This window comes from Eupeodes corollae, chromosome 1 (genome assembly GCF_945859685.1).
Source record: "Eupeodes corollae chromosome 1, idEupCoro1.1, whole genome shotgun sequence".
In the NCBI taxonomy this organism is placed as follows: Eukaryota; Metazoa; Arthropoda; class Insecta; order Diptera; family Syrphidae; genus Eupeodes; species Eupeodes corollae.
Window position 1 is genome coordinate 293,117,569 of NC_079147.1, and position 21,223 is coordinate 293,138,791.

At 32.3% G+C, this 21,223-nt stretch overlaps 1 long non-coding RNA gene across 1 annotated transcript in view; it reads right to left on the reverse strand.

Annotated features, from left to right (window-relative positions):
- Nucleotides 1-247: 247 nt before the first annotated feature.
- Nucleotides 248-21,223, reverse strand: part of LOC129940383 (uncharacterized) — a 36,455-nt gene continuing 15,479 nt past the window's right edge. Inside the window, exon 2 of the long non-coding RNA XR_008780674.1 lies at nucleotides 248-588. This is a non-coding gene — a long non-coding RNA (uncharacterized LOC129940383). The remainder of the gene's footprint in view (nucleotides 589-21,223) is intronic.

Sequence of the window (21,223 nt, forward strand, 5' to 3'; positions counted from 1 at the left end):
TTTGTTATAATAACTTTACGCGTGCAGAGAGAGAAAATCGCTTTGTTATGGTTTTTTTTTTTAACTTTTTGTAAGTTCAAACGCACAAAACGCGACGCGTTTCACTTTGTTTTGTTTATAATTTGTTAAGATTTTTTTAAATACAAAAGAAATTATATTATTTTTATTATAATTTTACTATTTTTTGTTTGTTATTAATTTACCTAGGTTGAGAGTTCTTTTGTTATGCTTATTTAGTAAATGTAGATTTTTAACTTTTTTTTAATTATTTGAAAAATAGAAAGAAAATTAAATTTTGTCGGTGTCGAGGAGTCCTCTTTTTGCCAATTAACTAATAAACTTGAAAAAAGAGGTTCCTACAAAACAGTTTTTTTCTTTTTTTTCTTTTGTTTGCTTCTTGTCCCGTATTAGTGAGATTTTAGTTTGCTTTTTTTGTTTGTTGTTGATTTGTTTGTTTGGATTTTTTGGATTAATAATTGTCCAAGCAGGTCTTGGTTTTCTTCACTGATTGTTTGTAAGTTGTGTCGTATATTTTTGGGAGCCCTGTGTTACAACTATTATAAATATAAAGTTCGGCCTGGTTGAAAACTGTAATGAAACAAAAAGATCTTGTTTAATTTTATGCTTGAAAAGTAAAACAAAAGATTAACTATCCTACTTAATAAAATACAAAAAGGTGTGATGATGTTTTTCCCTGCCTGCAAGTATTTTTTCACATTTATATTTAGACAAACAAAAAAAATTAAAAACATTACTTAATTAAACCACGAATTCACAAAGGAGTCAACAAATTAAAAATAATTAGTCAATGTGTTTAATTTTATCTACGAGTAGGTATGCATTTTAATCTTTAGTCACGTAGTTTTTTTCGTTTGTTTGTGAAGAATAATTTGATGAGTAATTTAAAACAAATGGTAGAAAACAAAACTGAACAAATAAAAGCCGGTTTTTTTAAATAAACTTTTGTATTTTGAATAAACACATGTATATGATCCATTTTGTTGTGATTAGTTCAAATTTAACTTCAAAATTATGACCTCATGATTCATTTTATCTTTAAAATTAACATCTACGAAATTGATCAGATCATTTGAAACAAAGTGATATAAATCGTGTTTAAATCATATGCAAAATGTAGATGTTTAACATGTTTAGGAGAAATATATACAGCTTTGATTAAGATAATAGAAACATTAGATTAATGTCTTCAAACTATTCCATAAAAATGCTATGAGTACAAAATCGTATTTGCCATAGAAGGCACTTAATTTAAAGAGAAGAATAGCCAAATGTTTGACATAGTTTTTAATTATTGTACAAATCAATAAGTACAGCAAAACACTGCACCTTTAAAAAGAAAATCTAAATCTGATCTTTCGACGCCGCCTATCCAGATATCAGCAGCGAGATTTTAAAATTAAGTCAGCTCTAGAAAGGTCACTTGTATCCTTACGAGTGTGAGGAAAAAAACAGACTATTTCTAAATAAAGCAATATCTCATTTTGGCTTTTAAAGTGAACATCAAAATGGGATTCGTGAAATGAGTGATTTCAAAAATATTGGCTTAAAATCGAACATTCGATATATCATTCATAATACGGTCTTAAAGCGTGAAGAAGTGGAACGGATTAAAAAATGTTTTCTATTCCCCAAATGTCAGAAGGTTTGAACACCTAGCTCATAAAATCAATATTCAAACTTGAAAGTGTAAGCATAATATTTAAGGGGTAAGGGTTCTCTTGGGTGACAATGTGTCTAATTTTTGTTATGGATGGAATAATTGGGAAAAAGTGTTATATGACGATATTCTTCTTAGATAGCGATTGAACCCAAGCACGCTGTTATGTTATCGAAGCTTTAATTTTGGAGGAACAGAATCTTTTTTAAAACCATTTCATTGAAAGCAAGATTCGAAATTAGCCTTCTAACAAAACGAATCTTTAAATAATTGTGACTGAAATGTGGTACTTAACTCCTCAAAGAGTAAAACAGGTTAGTACAAAATTTGCCATAACGTAACAAAAGTAATTTAAGGATTTTCAACTAAATATCAAATATAAAACTGGTCGGCAAAATGGATTCCTTTTTTGCACCACAAACAAAACAATAATTTAAAGTTATCCTTTTTTGGAATATGTAATTTTCGTATCATATCAGTTTTTTTTTTTAAATTATATGCCTCTTTAAAAATGCTAAGACATCCAAAAACAGGCTTTGAAGGCTTTCTACAACAATAATTTGTATCATGCTTTTGCAAAGTAAAAATCTTTCGTCTTCTAGATGTTTTCTAAATCCTTTTAGTACCTTGCCTTTTCTCATTACTTATAATATAAGTCTTCATTTTATTGTATAGAGCCGGTTTTCCCAAAGTGTGCTCCCCGGAGCACTTGGTGCTCCCCGAATAATATCCAAGTGCTCCGTGGAAATATTTGAAAAAGTACAAAATTCCAAGAGGGACTAGTAACTAGTTAATTTTAAGCTTCTGATCTTGTAGTTTTGATAATTGATACATTTGGCGTTTTCCTTTTTTAGTTCAGAGCGAAACTTGAACTGTCAAAAGAACAATTGTGTTTCTTTTTGAGCTCTAATCGTTCAGAGCTTCGAATTCGTGTTTCTTTTTTAGTTCTGAACATGTTCAGAACGTACTCTGTGAGCTCAGAATAAAATAACAAAGTAAACGGAGTAAAATGCTGAACACAAACAATTTGATGTTTGAAAGCTGGGAAATAAGAAAAAATCATCGTCGAAACAATAAAAATGGTGGAAGAGGCTGGTCGCTCTAGTGCAGAAGGAAAGATAATCTAGAAAAAACTAATTGCATTTAGCATTTTTATGAATCAAATTTATTTCAGGACCAACGCTATGACTGTTTTTTTAATTAATTTGATTAAAGAAAATTTTGAACGCCTTCAAACAGACAACATTTAAAATCATGACATTTAGTGTTAAAGTTGTTTCATAATTAAATCAGAGAGCCATGAACATACTCTGCTCAGAAATCTACTCTACTCTATATTGCTCGCTCAGACTCTGCTGAGAGCTCTGAACTAAAAAAGAGAAACGCCAATTTACATACAATACCACGAAGACTAGTGAGAGTGCGGATTGAAATAGAAACAGTTTGTTTTTTCAATTCATGTGCGTGAGATTTAATTTATTTTGTTTTTATGCATTCAATTTTCGAATGAATCGCTGGCTTAGGTCTGGATCATTGAAAAAAGCAAGTGAATGCTCCGCAAAAGCACCCGAAGCTGCAGAAGAATCTTCAACTGAAGAGTATGTCCAAACAAAATCATAATTTACGTAAAATAGTAATCCATTTAACCGCACAAATTGATTTTAATGATTTAATTTTGTTTGCTCAATTTCTGTTTTCCATATATGTACTTATTTTAGTGCGAAGAAAAATGACGAAACAAAGACAGCGGCGGCGTTAGAGATTTCTCAAGGTTTTGAGTTTGATAGTTTGTCTAGTAACTACTAGTGCCACTGTGATCGATTCTACAGAAAAAAGATCAGTTAAAGGGATGTTCCACGGTTCATATTTGAATTTAGGATTTGCTGAGACAAGTGGCAACAAACCTAAATGCTTAATTTGCGGCAAAGTGTTGTCGAACAGTGCAATGTTTGCAGCAAAAATCAGTCACTTTGCAGGGATTCATCCAGATTGCAAAAGCAAACTGACTGATTTCTTCAAAAGAAAGTATGCTAAACTTACTAAATCTCAAACCATTATAAATTATCACTCAAAAGTAGTAAACGAAAATGTGTTGATGGCATCCTATTTGTTAAGTTTCCTAATAGCGCAAACTGGTGAAGGCCATACCATTATTGAAAACTTATTAAAGCCATGTGTTGAAGACATTGTTGAATGTTTGTTGGGGTAAAAAGCAAACAAATTTGTTGACACCGTTCCTTTTTTTTTTTTTTTTTTTTTTTATAATATGCAGGCACTCAATGGGTTATTAGTACCCTTTATATGTTTATATTTAAACACAGTGCGAGCGTTAGGAAAATAGGGAAGGATTACAAAAGGGATACCTGTGCACATTGGTCTTAAAGTTCTGAACATCAAAATGGGAGGGAAAAACAGAGTTGGCTAAAGCATTCCACATTCTCGATGTGCGATTTAAGAAAGAATCTCTATACTTGACAGTACGCCCGAAATTGAGCTCAAGGGTAAACTGATGAGCATTCCTGGAAGTGCGAGTATTACGGCTGAATTGTTTAAGGGGTGGAATGCAACTGGCTAGTTCAACAGAACATTGTTTGTAAAAATATCGATAAAACAACGAAAGGCATGAAACATTGCGGCGGTGTTCTAGCGATGTAAATGTTTCAATTATAGTTCTATCGCCTATCATTTTTAAAGCCCTTTTTTGTATTCTATCCAAGAGATTTAAACTTGTTTTGGGGGCACCTGCCCAGATATGCGAATTATATTCAAGCTTTGGACGGATGAAGGCTTTGTAAATTACAGCCAGATCAGAAGGGGTGAAAAATTTCTGGCACCGGCGGAGAAATCCTAAGCACCTGGCAGCATTTTTGGCAATATTAAATATATGATCGTTCCATAAAAGGTGATCTGTGATACACATACCAAGTACTGACAGTTGATTAGTTTCTTGGATGCAAGTGCCACTCATAGATAGTGGCATCGGGGGTATGTTACGCTTTAACGACAGGAGACAGCATTGAGTTTTCGAAGCATTAAATTCTACACGGTTTTTGATTCCCCATTGTACAATGCTGTCAAGATCAGAATTTAATGAGCTTATCATACGCTGCCGTTGAAGTTCCACATCCGAAGGACAAGGATGTGAATCTATAAACGAGTATGAAAAGCTGAGGGTACTGTCGTCGGCGAAACAGGTTAATGGATTAGAAGTGGCAGACATAAGATCATTTATGAATATAAGAAAGAGTGTCGGAGACAAAACGGAGCCCTGGGGAACACCAGCAAATAACATAATATCAAGACGAATCGGAGGCTTAGCGGACAATGTGAAAGCTAAAAAATAAATGATTTGAGTGTATCACTTCAAGCACTGCGTGATACGTGTAATGTACACGATTTTATGGTTTTGAAAAATACGTCTTTGAGTCAATTATTAGTGCTACTTTCAAATCTGAAATGAGAGTTTTCAGAATTATTTTTATACATATTTATTCAATATACGAGTATTTCAAAAAATTGTTGTGATAGACGATAGACTATTACTATAGCCATAGATGTAATGTCCGTTTTTATGAAACTTGTATACTAATTTCAAATTTAAATTAAAAAAAATCAGTTAATCCATGATTCATTCAGTCTTTCAAATGATTTATAAAATAACCATTTACAAGTGTGTTCATTCGAAACAAAGATATGAAACTTAATACACAATTAATTTAAATCATATGTAAAACTGTCCACTTTTTTAGCACAATCATTTAACAGAATGAGGATTTATAGCTGCATGTCTGTCTCGTGATATATGTATGCATGAATATACAAAAAAATACACAAGTTCTGCAGTTTTTTATTTCTTTTAAGGTTTAAAGTGGAACGACTTCTTGGTTCAGTCCAGATGTATTCCGGAAACACTTACAACTAAAGTCCATTAAAAAGAGAATACCGTGGGTTTATTTAATATAAACAATGACTCACTACCGTTGCATACAGTCGTCTGATCAGTTTTTGTTACTTTTTAAGAATTAATTTAACCAAGACAAAGCCTGTTTTTAAAAGCCAGTTTATGATATGTTAACCGGATTTTATTTAAATGTATCTTTTTTTGTTCATCAAATGAAATAAAAAAGCTTTACAAAAGAATCTAAAAACTAATTTATTACAATTTTAAAGCTAAGGGTTTATCAAAAATAACTGGCCAGAGATTTCAAACATTATCAATTTAATTTTTCAGGTCGTTAAGCATGTCACGAGGATGTCACAACCATTGGGACAATGTTCTAAAGAAGTAAATGATTTTCAATCACAGGAAAATTAATCAACGAAAAAATAAATTGAATGGATTCCACTGATAACATAAAAGAAAGAACACAGCACGAATTCAAAAAGCACCATACAGTAATTTCTGGAAGAGAAAAAAACTTTCTTCAAGCATCTCACACCGTCATCGGCAGTCAAATCATTTATAAGTGTTATGAATTCCAAAGCATATTACTACAAATTAAAACTGATAGTGTAAATGAGAAGATTGAAATCTAGATCAAGAGTTTTGTGTCAATTACAAATTTTATATGCATGTACGTACATTATAATTTCAACTAATGTATATTATATATGTAGGTATTTAAAAAACAACAACAACAAACTTTGCTCCAATTTATGACCCACTTTACACGGAGCTCACTTGCAGACTAACTCAACTGACTGACATACTTTTTGCTTCCAAATTGCAATTGCAATATTATATTCTCATTCCTCATATCCATGAATCAAGAGAGAGGAGAGGAGATGAGAGGAGGGGAGAGAAAGAAGGAGGGCCAAGAAAATAAAATAAAAAAAGAACTTTATTATAAATGAGGTGGTAGACGACTAAGACTCCTCAAGCAAGACAACGATTTTACCAATCATTTCTCATTTAAAGGCATTACAATAAAATTTATTTAAAAAAAAAAAACGAAGAAAATAAGGAAAAACAAAGAATGCAGGAGGAGAAAAATATATACATAATATAATAAAATTGCAACCTCATTTGCATTTCATATTTTTATTATTATTATAATTTAAAATACAGGAAATTCGATTTCTTGAGTTTCTGCTTAGTTTCTTTATTAATTAAAAAATATGTACACTCTCTGCGAATTCAATAAATCTAAACAAAGAAAGATAAGACTGGCTTTTGGGTTGATTTTTTTTCTTTTTATTGCATCTTTCGTCGTTATCTTCCTGTCTATCGACAAATATGGTGTTTTGTATTTGTTTGTTTATTTGTTATTCGAGAGAAATTGAAAGCAATGAAAATAAAAAAAATTTAAAAAAAACCTTCATCAAAAGTTGATTCATTGTTTTTAAAACATGGAAGTAGAGTTTAATGAACAAAAGAGAGATATATTTTATTTGTCCCTCATCATGTCGTTGTTGTTTTGTTTAAAAAAAAAAACACAACTTCAAAACACACAAATTGTTGGATATCAATATCAACATCGTAGAATAATCGTGTGCTTTCGAAAACAATATGACCATTAATAGATTATTTTCGTTTTTATTTCTAGAAAACAAAGAAAAAAGGGTCAAGGCGAAGAATGTTGTTGTCTAAGTCTCAACTTTGAACTTACACCTTAAATGTCAAGTAAAAAATGTTTAGTTTATTAATATACTTGTATTACTAAGCTCTTAAACCAAACATTAAAAACGGAAGAGGCCTCTTGATTCTATAAGGTAATAAACATTCACCCTTGAGGTCACTTTCACAAAATAAAGGTTTATTTCAATTTCAGGAGGCAATTAAATTAATTTTCTAGACAGTTTTTATTGAGTACTAAAGGCCCCCATTTACTTTAAAGGACAAGAATTTATCAAAAGAAATATTAGGTTTTGCATCAGCAATGGCTCAATGGATCCATTTTGGTTCCTTAGAATATGAAGATTAGAATAGCTGTGCAATTGGGAAAAGGTTATTGTGGATTTAGGAATGTAGGAGCATTTCCCTGAACAACCATCAAGATTTTTAAGAGAATTTCAGTGGAAAAAGTGTTTTTCGAGTGTTGTTAATCTGTTTTTAGCTAGGTTTGGGCATGATACCCTCTGTTCATGTGGGTACCCGTTGAGTTATGATCGGTGAGAAAACCAGAAGTCAATAGACTCAATTGAGGCCTTTCCAAGGTATCTTGGTTTTTCCTTGGAAATAAATTTAAAATTCCTCTGCTGGTTGCAAGTTCGAGGAAACTTTGGTGGATTTTATTACTTATTATCTGATATTAGACAAAAAATCAAATTGGAAACCCAATATTCAGGAAAGAGTTAAGAAAGCTACAGTAGCTCTTTTCACTGGCAAGAAAGCCATAGGAAGCAAATGAGGTTTTCAACCTCGCATAACCTATTTGCTTTACACATCAGTCATCCGACCAATACTTATGAACGGGGTCGCAGTATGGTGGATTGCACTGGGGAAAGTCGCATACTACGACAAACTCAGCAGAGTCCAACGCACTTGCATGTCTCTGCATCAGCGGGGCATTGAGAACCACACACTCAGCAGCGTACATCTGAAACCCCTCGACATCTTCAGAAAACAAGTGGCAGCGGGTACAGCTATAAGACTGAACGCCTCATCTCAATTGCCCAAAAACAATGTGGGACACTCCATCGTTTTGAACCTCTTCGGTTCTATACCAAAGTATATAGACTACACTATTCCAAAACCCCAATTTAGAAAAAACTTTCAGGTATCCATTCCATCCAGAGATGAATGGGAAGACAAAAAACTAATGGATGACAAAAGCATTCATTTTTACACAGATCGATCCAAGACAAATGAGAGAGTTGGTAGTGGTGTGTACTCAGAAAAGCTTAATCTAAGCATCTCTTTCCGCCTCCCTTATCATTGTAGCGTCTTCCAAGCGGAAATTTTAGCGATAAAAGAGGTCCTCTCTTGGCTAAGAGAAAACGTGATATCAACTTCTGATATCCGCATCTTCTCTGACAGTCAGGCTGCTATTAAATCTCTTGACGTTGTCTCAACCAAATCTCAAACGGCCCTCGATTGTCGATCGTCTCTTATGAAGATGGCGCAGCAATTTAACATTCACCTCGGTTGGGTGCCGGGCCACAGAGACATCACAGGGAATTGTAGAGCCGATGAACTAGCTAAAAGTGGAACCGTCATGTGGCACAATTTACCAACGTGCGCAGCCACAAAAGTCATATGGCATTCACTGGACCTAAAGCGCTCTAAAGACTTGTTATCTCAAAGCAGACTTCATATTAGCTTCCTAATAGGTGTCCTTACGGGACACTGTCTTATAGGCAGACACGCAATACGACTTGGTGTAGCCTCAAATGACTTCTGCAGGAGCTGTATGGATGGGGAAGAAGAGGAAACAATCTCTCACCTTCTCTGCACTTGCCCTGCTCTTTCACTAACACGCAGACTTCATCTGGGAGATTACCTTTTTGATAATCCCAGTGAACTAGCTAATAAGGATATCAAATATCTTCTTCGCTTTATAAAAAGCTCAAAATGGTTCGACTAGTAAGAAGTAATTCTCTAGATTCATGTGGTGTCACAATGTGCCTTTTCTTTAGGCCCAAGTGTGTGGGTTCTGTATCAGCAGCCACGTTATCCTAACCTATTACTTATTTATTCTACAAGCTTATAAAACAATGGTACCGTTTGGCGTTGGATAAAGCAATGATCCATTTTTGTCCAATGCATCTAATCTTTCAATCCTGTCAACGTCACTACAGAGGGTAACAGTGTTGGTGTATGGAACGGTTATAGCTATCTATGAAATTAATCCAGAATAAACTTTCAATGGTTATTTGCCTGTGTTTTAATTTGATTTGAAATGCAATCGATCGGTAATCACTTAAAAGTTTAATTCTACAGTTATTTTTCGCTAAAAAATTATTTTTAAATCAATAATTTTTTTCTTAAAACGTTCTAGCTTTGACATATTCTTATTTTTCAATTGTAACATTCAAATTATATCATATATATATATATATTTATCTTTTATTTATTGCGCTGATGTAACTAGGCTCTTTAAAAACAATTTGATGATGTCATATTGTAACAAATTATGTATAATAATATTGAAACTTGGTAACGACAAGAGCCAACGATTGTTAACAATAGTTAACCATAAAATAATATACCACTGCTTGAAAGACACTGCACAAGTCTGGAGTTTGATCTTTCAATAAAACTTGTTTGGCTCTGTTTAAAAGTCAAGTTCAACTTTCTAAATATTACGATTTGTAATTTTCCAAATGTTCGCTATGAATTAAATGTTCACAATGCTCAGTTCTAACTCTCAGTTGATGATACATTTATTTATTGATAAAATATTGTTCACCTTAAATTTTATTAAAAATGAATCAGCAGTTTTTTTTTTCAAAAAAAAAAATTAAATTGAATCAAAACAAGAGAAAATAATAAAAAAAATTCAAACAAAATCACAAACACAAGGTGTTCTTATGTATGATAAGAAAATAAATGGGAATCCCATTGGAATACCTTCATACCTACTTGTAAGGCTAATTTACATAAATAATTCTCATTGAATTTTATCTCGCGTATCTATAAACAAATTTTGTTGTTATTTTTGTTCTGACGATTCACCTCCACGTGCCGTTTTTACAAAAATGCAATGTGCGATTTACTTTTTTTTTGTTATTATTACATTTTCTAATAAAACCACAACAGACTAAACCTAACCAAACCACACGACGAACTTATGTGATCACATATGTAAGTATTCTTATGTTATTTCACTTTTATCACTCGCCTGCAACCACCCACCACCCCCAAATCCAATCTATTATAAATAAATTGATTATATTTTCTTCATTCCACGCATCGCAAAAAATAAATAAGTTCATCACCTTTGTGAATTGTTTTATATACATTCATACATATTTATAAGTATAAAGTGTACCTACCTATAAATAAAAAGACATATCATTCGTCAAAGATCAAGGTTATTGACGGAGTGAAATATGTGAGGGTTCGAGTTCTCAGACCAAAAAGCTCATTCACAAAAAATATTAAACAAAACAAAACAACAAAGAAAAGCTATATGAATGACGGATGAGTATCCTAAAACATTATGTACAACACAAAATTCAAAGTATATTTATATACATCTGTAGGTACCTGTATGTACTATATAAAAACACAAAGATTCTGGTCTCCCAATTTAGTAGATAAATTAAAGAGCAATAAATAATTTTTAAAAAAAGTAAGAAAAGAAAACAACGAACAAAATATAAATTGCTTGTGAGAGCAATATTCGACTTTGAGATTAAGAGACAAAGAACAAAATAATATTGAGAACAAGTAGAAGTAGTAGAATCAACACAAAAGGCGAAAAATATACATATATATAACAGGGGTAGAGACGAAGAGGAATCAAGTGATGCCCCACCAATCTTCTCTCACATGCTTTGGTGTGACCAAACATAAGATAAATAAATAAATTAAATAAATCAGACAACTTTAAATACAAAAATTCGACACACAAACATCCCTAAGACTCATTCCATGAAATGAAAGTTCAATAGCTTAGTCGAAGATAAAAATGTACGTATGTTTCACTTTTTGTAATGCCTTTAAGTGGACTACTAAGATAAGAATCGAACTTGTCATGAGCCTCGTCAGAGAAGATTTATACTTCAAATGACAAAAAGAAATGATCATAGCCCCAGACCTAGCTTAGACATACAGACTTTTCAGACTCCACAATTCATAAAAATATTTAAAATACATATCCATAAAGTCACTAATTGTGTAATTTAAATACATAGGTTGCGTTAGCATTTGACACCTGTCAAACTCAGCTGTCATTTGAATTGTCATATTATTTCTTGAATGGTCGCATTCAAAAAGCTAGTGGTTACCTAGTCAAAATTCAACTAGCTTTGTGAATGCAAAACTACACTACAAAGCTAGTCAATCTGGAACTGTCATACTATTGACTAATACAGAGCAGATGATTCTAAAACGTCAAAATCATTCTCCACTAACTTTGTACACTACGTCGCGTCGGAGAAGAAATTGCAACTACTTTTGTAATTAAATTAAGCCAACCAGAATCCCTTGACTACGTAGCCACTAGCTTTGTGAATGCGACCAATGTTTTATTACTTTTGTAATGACTACTAAGATAAGAATCGAACTTGTCATAAGCCTCACCAGAGAAGATTCATACTTCAAATGACAAAAAGAAATTATCTAGTCCCAGTCCTACCTTAGATATCAGGACTAGACATACAGACTTGTCATCCTCATTTTATACAAAATTTAGAATACATGTCCATAAGGTCACTAATTGTATGGTTTTAAATAGGTTGCGCTAGAATTTGACACCTGTCAAACTCAGTTGTCATTTGAAGTGTCATATTATTTGTTCAATGCATGCCATTTACGATAATGGATCGTTTAACAAGCAAGTTTTTTTTCGAGCATAACACAATGATTGTGGTCGTCTTACAATCAACGAAAGCTATCGGTAAATAAAAAAGCGACAGTGCAAGCGTTATTGATTTTATCCTGTAAATGAAAACATAAATGCTACAAGGGTAAGTGTGGCTGATGAACCGTATTTATCGATTTTCCAACAGAAAGTTTAGTACACCTCTTTCTATCGTATTTTGATTTTCATTCTTATAAAGTTAAAAATACGCAACAATTGAATGACGCTGTAGATATGTCTTTTAAAACAATAAACACTAACATGGACTCAGAAAACCCCCAAATGGTCGAAGAGCTGCCGTTGCTAACAGGCTAGGTGTACCCTACGGCCGAAAGGTGACAAATATTAATCGCAAATTGTTAATCAATTCCATAAACGAGATTTGATGTGATGGAACCGATTATTTTGCCCCGATATTAAAGATCATGACTCGGACGATATTTAGTTCCGACAAGACGGGGCAGTAATGGCTGAATCACAAACACGCTTCAGCTTCGGCTTCGCCTGACGTTTACAAGTTCAGCCAATTCAATGCATGCTATCACAATGGAGCTTCGACCTCACGTTTCGTTTGACAACCATAAGGAAAAGAACGTAATGTAACATAATGTGACTCCAAACGGAAGATCTAGTTCAATTATCTGATCATTTGCTTTGTCTGGTAGATCATCAGCTGTAAAAAAATGTCAAAAACAAAATATTTGCTCTTTGGAGGGATGAAATAATAGAAATGTCATTCAAAGCAACCTCGAAGCAGAAGTGTTTGCCATAAGCTACACTACCAACTTTGGCTTTATTCCATGACAAGTTTCTTAGTCGCGTTATTCTATGTTTTGCCAACGTCAATTTTCACCAAAATCATGCGATTTGAAAGTAAGGTTTTTGTCTGCAGACCGAGTTTATGCGAATAATATCAAGACGCATCAAAAATACTCTACTATGGCCGAGAAAGCACCCTAATTTTGTTTGTATCTTCGAATGAGACAGCCAAATTTTATAATAAAATAAAATGTTTAGCTTTACTTTCAAAAAAGTAATGGTATTGTTAATTTAATATCTTCAAAGTTCAGAAAAAGAATTTCAAAGATTTTCCAGAAACCAAAGAAACTTAGAAAAGGATCCAATGGTCACACTATAACTAATTAACTGAATACGCCAATCGCATCAAATGAAAGAGTATATAATACAAAATTCAATGATAACAAAGAAGAACGTTTCAACGACCTTTTTTGTTACTTTTCCTTCTTGATACATTTATCATGAAATTGCCTTGGATGGGTTTTTTTTTTTAGGTAAAAACAACAAAACAAAAATAGTCCGATAGCAGCCATTAAAGTAAATTCTATAAAAACAAAATAAAAAAAATGAACAATACCACAAACAAATAATTGTTGTCTATAAGGTGTATGTCTCTGCATTAAGACTATGTACACGTCGTCGTCGTCCACGTTTGTTAACCCCAGACTTAAAAAAATTATATAAAACTTAACAAAAAACTTGAATTGACAACTAAAACAATTGACTGTACAGTTTACATATATCTACGAACTGAGTTCTTAACTAGTCAGGAAAGTCGAATTACGAATTATCCCTGTCCTCGATGATGATGATGGCATAGCATGGCAATGGCAACCAACCAGTTAAGGTGATGTGACGAGATGAGTTGAGAGAACATCATCATCAAAATATCCCACTTGAACATATTCGAGTAGACACCACAGTAAATGTACTAAGTGAAGGAATAGGAACAACAATTTGATGGTTTTCATACAACAGATGATAACTAAGTGGAATAGAATGAACGAACAAAAACTACAAGATGATGCTGTTGATCTTTGATGATGATGATGATGCTGCTCTGAAGGCAATGACCTTTTACTTTTTATTTGATGGAGCACAAAGTATAAAAAGGAACAAGAAATTGTACGTTGATTTTGAAACAAGTAAAAAGAAAAATAGACGAAAGAATGAAACGGACAAAAAATCTATTTTTGTTTGCCAAAATGAAACAAATAATGTCTTCTGAGAGTATTGCATTTAGAAAAGATAAAGAAAGTTAAACCTTAGAAAGAAAAACACAAAATTGCATCATTTAATTTAAAACTTTTATCTACTGTTGTTTTTTTTCTATGAATTTCGGTCTAGACTTGATTATTTACAGAGAGATGCCTAAAGTCAGCAAAAGTCAACATTTTATAAACACAAAATGCGTGGAATTTTTTTTAGAGACTTTGAAACACTTATAAACCAATTTCTATATATTGCATCCATCAAGCCGAATCGTGTAGTCCTAATCTTTGTGGCATGACGTATGTAGGTCCCATAGTTAGATTTTGGTCGCATAGAATAGCATCAATACATTTTGAAAACAGAAAATTTGGGGATTTGCCCACGATTATGAACCTAAACCATTTAACAAATCTGTCTAGACCTGTGAAAGGATGTTGACAAGGCCATAAAACAAACACAAAATTGTCAATTTGGACGAATTTTGGATTGCAGTTCTGAAGGCAAGATATTTAAGGCTATTTGCAGCTTTTCCTGTTGGTTTTCAGAACTACGATAGTGAGTTTCGTGATCCCAACTTTGCTACAGTCAGCCTAGATCTAGTCTCAATTGTGATGATCATCAAGCTTTCCGCCTGTGTAAAGCGATTAAATTCAGTTAAACTATTTCTAATGAAAATGGTCAAAGTAATTATTGTCATGCTGAATTTTTCAACACAAACAAAATAAATGGAACTCGAAGGAGTAATTGACTCCTTTTTACTTCTTTGTTTCGATAACCGAAAGTTATTTTTTTTTTAAACTCAAAACGATGTTTGTTAATATACCAAAAAAAGAAAACGAGCAAAATGTTCATTTTTGCAAGCGTCTTGTAACTCTATTTATATTGTTATTTAGCAGGTCCAGCCGACATAAAAGACTTGCAGGTAAAGTAAGTTTCTTGTATCTGGGTAACTGCCAACAAATTACAACTTTATTTGAAAGTTTACTGAAAAGTCTAAAAAAGAAGTAAACTTTTCTTGTGCCAAAATATCAGCTGGTCACATTTTTTGTTTAACTGAAAGCTGAACATCTTTAATTTATATTTTATGAATATTTTCATAATTTCATTTAAATGTTTTCCTTGCCAAATTTTAACAATGGATTTGTAGCTAGTGGCATTTTTTTATAGATAACAATGCATTGCTATTTTCTTGGCAAATTACTGAAGGTAATACTTAGTTAAGTAAAGTTCCAAATTTTAAAATTGACACTTGAAAAACTAACTAGTTGTCTTGATCTTCTTAATTTGAATTAAAAGAATGCAAATGAAGTGCCTCTTTCTTCTCTAAAGCTTAACATCGATTTTCGTCTTTTTATTGCTAAATGCATTTGTAAATCACAAGTGACTGCCTTCAAACACAGATCGATTTACTCGTATTTGATTATCATTCTACCACCAACGTAAAGCTCTTATCCAAAAATACCCTAATTTCTGTAATGAATTTAGTTTTAGTAACTATTTGAGTAAAATTACGTTCTTATTAGATAAAATATTTTGCGATGTCACCAAAACTATACTTAGAACTTTTTATCCCATAAAATTGCAATAGGTATTCAAAAACCTTTCTTCAATCAAAACAACACTTAATTTTTAAATTTTAACCAAATAACTTAACAAATAAACAGTATAACAAATAATATCCACCTTATATTCCAGTCTTTAACTTTTTTTTGTTTAAATAAAATGAAATACCAAAGTATACGTTAACTATTATCAACAACTTCAACAACACACATACCGAACAAAAAAGAACAAACTCTACTAGAGACACCGTCTGAGTTGCAGGATGCAGACAACAGTGAACCCAATTCAGTTTTGTACATTTTCAAAGGCTTCAAAAAAAAAAACAAAAATCAGAAAGAACACGCATATTCGATTCCACATAGGTACATAATACACACAAACCAACAAAAACAAACTGTCCAACTCTATCGACCGGTTTTATGGTCCTTTTTCAGCAAAATAGCAAACCAAATTATATATGTATATATATAAAAAGTTATCCTACCACCAGAATCCAAAAGCAATTCAAACACAAAATACTCTCTTCTCATGGATGCTGCTGCTCTTGACGGAACAAAGAAGATTTTTTAGTAAAAAAGGTAGCTTCTGCACAGAATTCTTTGTAATCGATTGTGTTGTTAGCCACCATGTAGAGTAGATAGATAGATGTAATGGAATCCATCTCTAGCTCTAGCGCATATAAAAAGCTGCTGTATTTTCTCGTCGTCTCTTCTCCATCTCTGTACCATGATTTTCCTATGTTTTTTTTGTTTGTTTTTTGCATTTTCAGGAGAGAGGAGCTCTAGCTTGGAGCTTATATTTTCTATATTTCCTTTTAATGGTGCGTTTTAACACACATCAACATCACACAAGAACAAACAAAAAAAAAAGAAGAGAAGAACATCATATGGGGCAGGCCAAAAGGGTGACTAAACTCTTCACTCTAAAGCAGAAAAGTATGTATTTCTTTTTGGCCATAGCTCGTAGGACATAGAATATAGAGAATAATTTATGTTGTGCAATTCTTCTCTGTTTAAGAGATTTTTGTACAAAAACAATCTAATCTCAGGTTACTGACTGTATTATTAAGGGGGGGTTATTGCTCCTCGATTACTTGGCTTGCTTGTGGGGTTCGAGGACTCACACTCTCTCGACACAACTCGAGTCTTGAGTCGAGAAGTTTTTCGCAGTGGTAAAATAAAATAAAGACAACAGACAAAAAACATTCAGGAGGGTTGATTTTATCATTTACTTTATATTTTGTGTTTATTTTTGTTTTAGGTTTCTACGAAATGGAGAAACATAAAGGAGACACAACATACTCTACTGTATATGTACTTAAAAATATGTACATCTGTGGATACTGTACTTAGTTGTACTGCGTTGAAGATGACATCCTTTATCCTTTGACCCGAATTTAACTAACATACTTAGTTTTGTTAAATTTTTAAATGAAGCACGTAGCTGTTAAAATAAATACATCATATTTTACTATGAACTTATCTTACTTTGAGTGGACGTGAAATTATTTATTTTAACAAAATTAAACATTTCCATTGAAATTGTTTAGTTAAAATGTTTCTTTGTCTTATAAGCATGAGGGTTCTCACCGACTCTACCTTGTAAAATATGAGAGGTATGTTATTCCCTTTTTTTCGAGATTTTGTAAGACTTCATACCAAACTGGACATTAATATATGTGTACATACTTTACATATTATGTAGTATGTACGTCATATACATAAATAATTAGAAATTGCTTGCTTTCGGTCAGTTAATACATGTTGGACTGTACTTCTTGGATTGTACATACTTCAGTTCTTTTGAATTCGAAGCTGAAGGAAATAACTTCATTTTTGTAGGAAGAGAGATAATATATGATATGGAAATGTTCCCCTAATATTTAGTTTATTTCTTGTATGATTTGACTCTGTATTGACTCAACTTTGGCGTAACAAAACTTCCCCCAAGGGAATTTATTAAAACAAATACAAAATGTTTATATCTGCGCAGCTTAATCCTAAAAATGATTTTTGGAACATATGAAATCAGGGAAAATATAACTAAGCTGTTAATTCAACCAACATTTTATCCTCGTCATCCATCCTTCCAAAGCCAAAATGTTCAACAGAACTATGAACTGACCACAAATATATTTAACTTGTCATTCTGAACGCATTTTATTTATAAGAAAAAGACTTTACAGAAGTTGATTTTTGTATTTCTGGCCTTAGTAACAAAGTGCAGCATATTAGGTGCTTTTAAACATCTCCGCTGAAAATTTTGTAATATGTATTTAATTATCACTAGCTTCAGACTGTTTAGGTATTGGATAGTGATTTATTTTTCTTGCATCAAGTTTGTATCTACACAAAAATGAGGAATCGAAATAGAGCGATTTCCTTCTACTTCCGTTTTGGATTATAGAGAAAGGATACATTGACAAGCTGAAATCTGATGTTTAAGCTCCATCCTGTAGCACTGTTAAATTCTTTTCTAGATAACCTTTACTAAACGACACTTGAGAAGCTCGCCCAAAATCAATCTTTGCTTGGCTTTACAAAGTATGGTGAAGGGTTTTATTTTGAAATAGCTTTAAAAACCGTCATCTTTTGATGAACCATGAATTTGTTTCAATGTTTCAAGCCAAAAAAAAACATTTTCCAGGTGAAGTCGTCTGTTTGTTTACCATAACTAGAATCCTTTGTTAAAATCTTTTATAACTCCTATCCATAAAAGTGGTCCAAAACAGGACATATCCAACTATCGCCCGATTTGCAAGTTATCCGTAATACCAAAACTTTTTGAAAAAATTGTTTGCGATAAGCTTTCGTTTTTATTAAAAGAGACTTATTCCCCATTTCAGCACGGATTTGTATCCGGTAGATCAACTTCTACAAATCTTACAATTTTCTCCAACTTGGTTTTAAATAATCTAAAAAAAGCATTTCAAGTCGATGTCATATATACGGATTTTGCCAAAGCACTTGACAGAGTTCCCCATAAAATTTTGATTCATAAACTGGAAAAACTAGGTATACATTCTAACTTGTTAAATTGGCTGCGTTCATATCTTACAGGACGCATTCAATATGTCCGTATTGATTCGATCGTCTCAAGTCCAATAGATGTTTCCTCGGGTGTTCCCCAAGGTAGCCATCTTGGACCACTTTTGTTTCTTATATTCATAAATGATCTTCCTGATTTTCTCTTACATTTCTTTTCATTAATGTTTGCCGATGATCTCAAATTTCTGAGATGCATTGAGGTTCCGGTAGACTGTGTGCTTCATTAAAAAGATCTTCAAAGCTTATCAACTTGGTGTAAAATCAACAAATTAAACCTCAACATCTCTAAATGTCAATGTTTTTCATTTTCCCGCCGATCTTCACCTTTTGTATATGATTATCATATTGAAAACAAAGTTCTCGATAGAGTCTCAACCAAAAAAGATCTGGGAGTGATTTTTGACTCTAAATTCAGCTTCAGTAATCATTTAGAATTCTTAGTTAACAAGGCCAATTCTATGCTTGGATTTGTTGTCCGCAACTATAAAGGTCTAACTGATCCCTATACCTTAAAAACGCTTTACATTGCTTATGTTAGATCAATTCTGGAGTACTGCTGTGTGGTATGGGATCCGTTTTACAAAACTCATTCTGTTAGAATTGAAAAAATTCAAAGAAAATTTACAAGAATAGTTATTTATAAACTTAGATGGAACGCTGATGTTATGCCACCTTATAATATTCGGTGTCAACTTCTTGGCATTCAGACCTTAAAAAATCACCGCAAAATATATTCTATAATCTTCATTAAAGATATTTTATCATATCATATTGACTGCCCGTTTTTATTGTCTCTTATAAATTTACATGCTCCAACTCGAGTGCTTAAAAATCGTTGTTTATTCCATGAGGTATTTCATAGAGTTAATTATACCGTTAACTAGCCAATATCTCGCTGTGGCAGAGAAATTAACCAAATATCTGATTTTATTGATTTTAATTTTCATTTGAGTAGGGATGCATTTAAATATATGCTCAGCTTATTCTTTATGGTTAATTGACTTAAATTTATGTTAAGACAAATTTTGTATTTCGATAGTCTGTAAGAGTTATTATAATCTCTAATTGTTGATAAATAAATAAATAAATAAATTGGAACCATCAATTAAAGACCTCGAATTATAGTTAACCTTGAAAAGGCACACTTTAAAGCTTACAGCCTTGATTGAACATGACCTTTACTTTTCTACAAACATCAAAATTACTTTGCGGTAGAAGAAGCTTTAAACATATTTGAAAAAAGACACTCACGAAGTTTTAAAGTATTTTTAAAAACCATATCATAGAATTATGTATTGATGGTTTTGGAGAATTTGTTGAAAAATAACAAACTATCCCTTTGGAACAACATGTAATAGTTTAATCATCAACAACAATGTTGACTTCCAATTCGTATAGGGTGCTTTTATAGTTGCATGAGAATTGTCCATAGTTGTTTTCTATATTTTGACATTTGAGAATGTCTGAAAGCTGTTGAAATTTCCGTTCAGAATGGTTGGCAATGAATGGAACTAATTTCTGATTAACTGATTTTGTTTCACACGCTGGCGGCATCATCGGTCTTTATTTCTTTTGAAATGAAAAAAGAGCTGTCATTACGGATAATACTTAGCTTTGTTGAAAGGGTTTTTTGTTTCCAAAAATTAATCAGCTAAACATTGATGACATTTGGTTCCAACAAGAAGTTCCAACTTGTCAAAATCAATTAATAAATTTTGTTTCTAGAAATGGGTCTTTTAAATAGTTTCCCCCGTTCGTGCGACTGAAAGTATTTCAATTAATTTAATTTAAAAAATTGGGGTAGTGTTAACCTTTGAATGATTGGCGACAAATCAGCCAATATTCAGCCATCATTGACTCCATATGGCCAGATTATTGGATATAGTAGTGAAAAATTAGACTTAATGAATAGTCTATGTCAGAAATCATATTAAAACAAATAAATGCCATGAAATAGTCGTGCAGATTATAATAATACAAAATTCATTCTAAGGGGCCGGTTAAAGCTATCAGTAAAATTTAAGGTTTTGAACATATTAAAGATTTATTTCTGGCAAAGGATTGATGGAATAAGAACAATCCAACATTCAAGTATTTTTTTTAAACAATGCATTTAAAGTTTTATGTAATTTAGAAATCCATTTTATTTTTTTTAATGATGACATTTCATTTTACTGAACAGCTGACTGCCAAAAGCCAAAAAAAAATTCCATTTCTTTTTACTGTTGGTGTTCCAATTTTGTACTGTTCCGATCGCTCGATGTTATGATCGAACGAAAAAGTGACATTTAATTTGATGACGTAAACGGCAGTTTTATAATTTGAAAATTAAATTTATAACAATTAATTTGATATGCTGCTTTATTTGAAACATTAAACGACAGATTAATAATGCGGATTTCAATTTTTGAATATTATGTCATTCAAATTTCTTCCGTCGATTTGCACGGAACCTC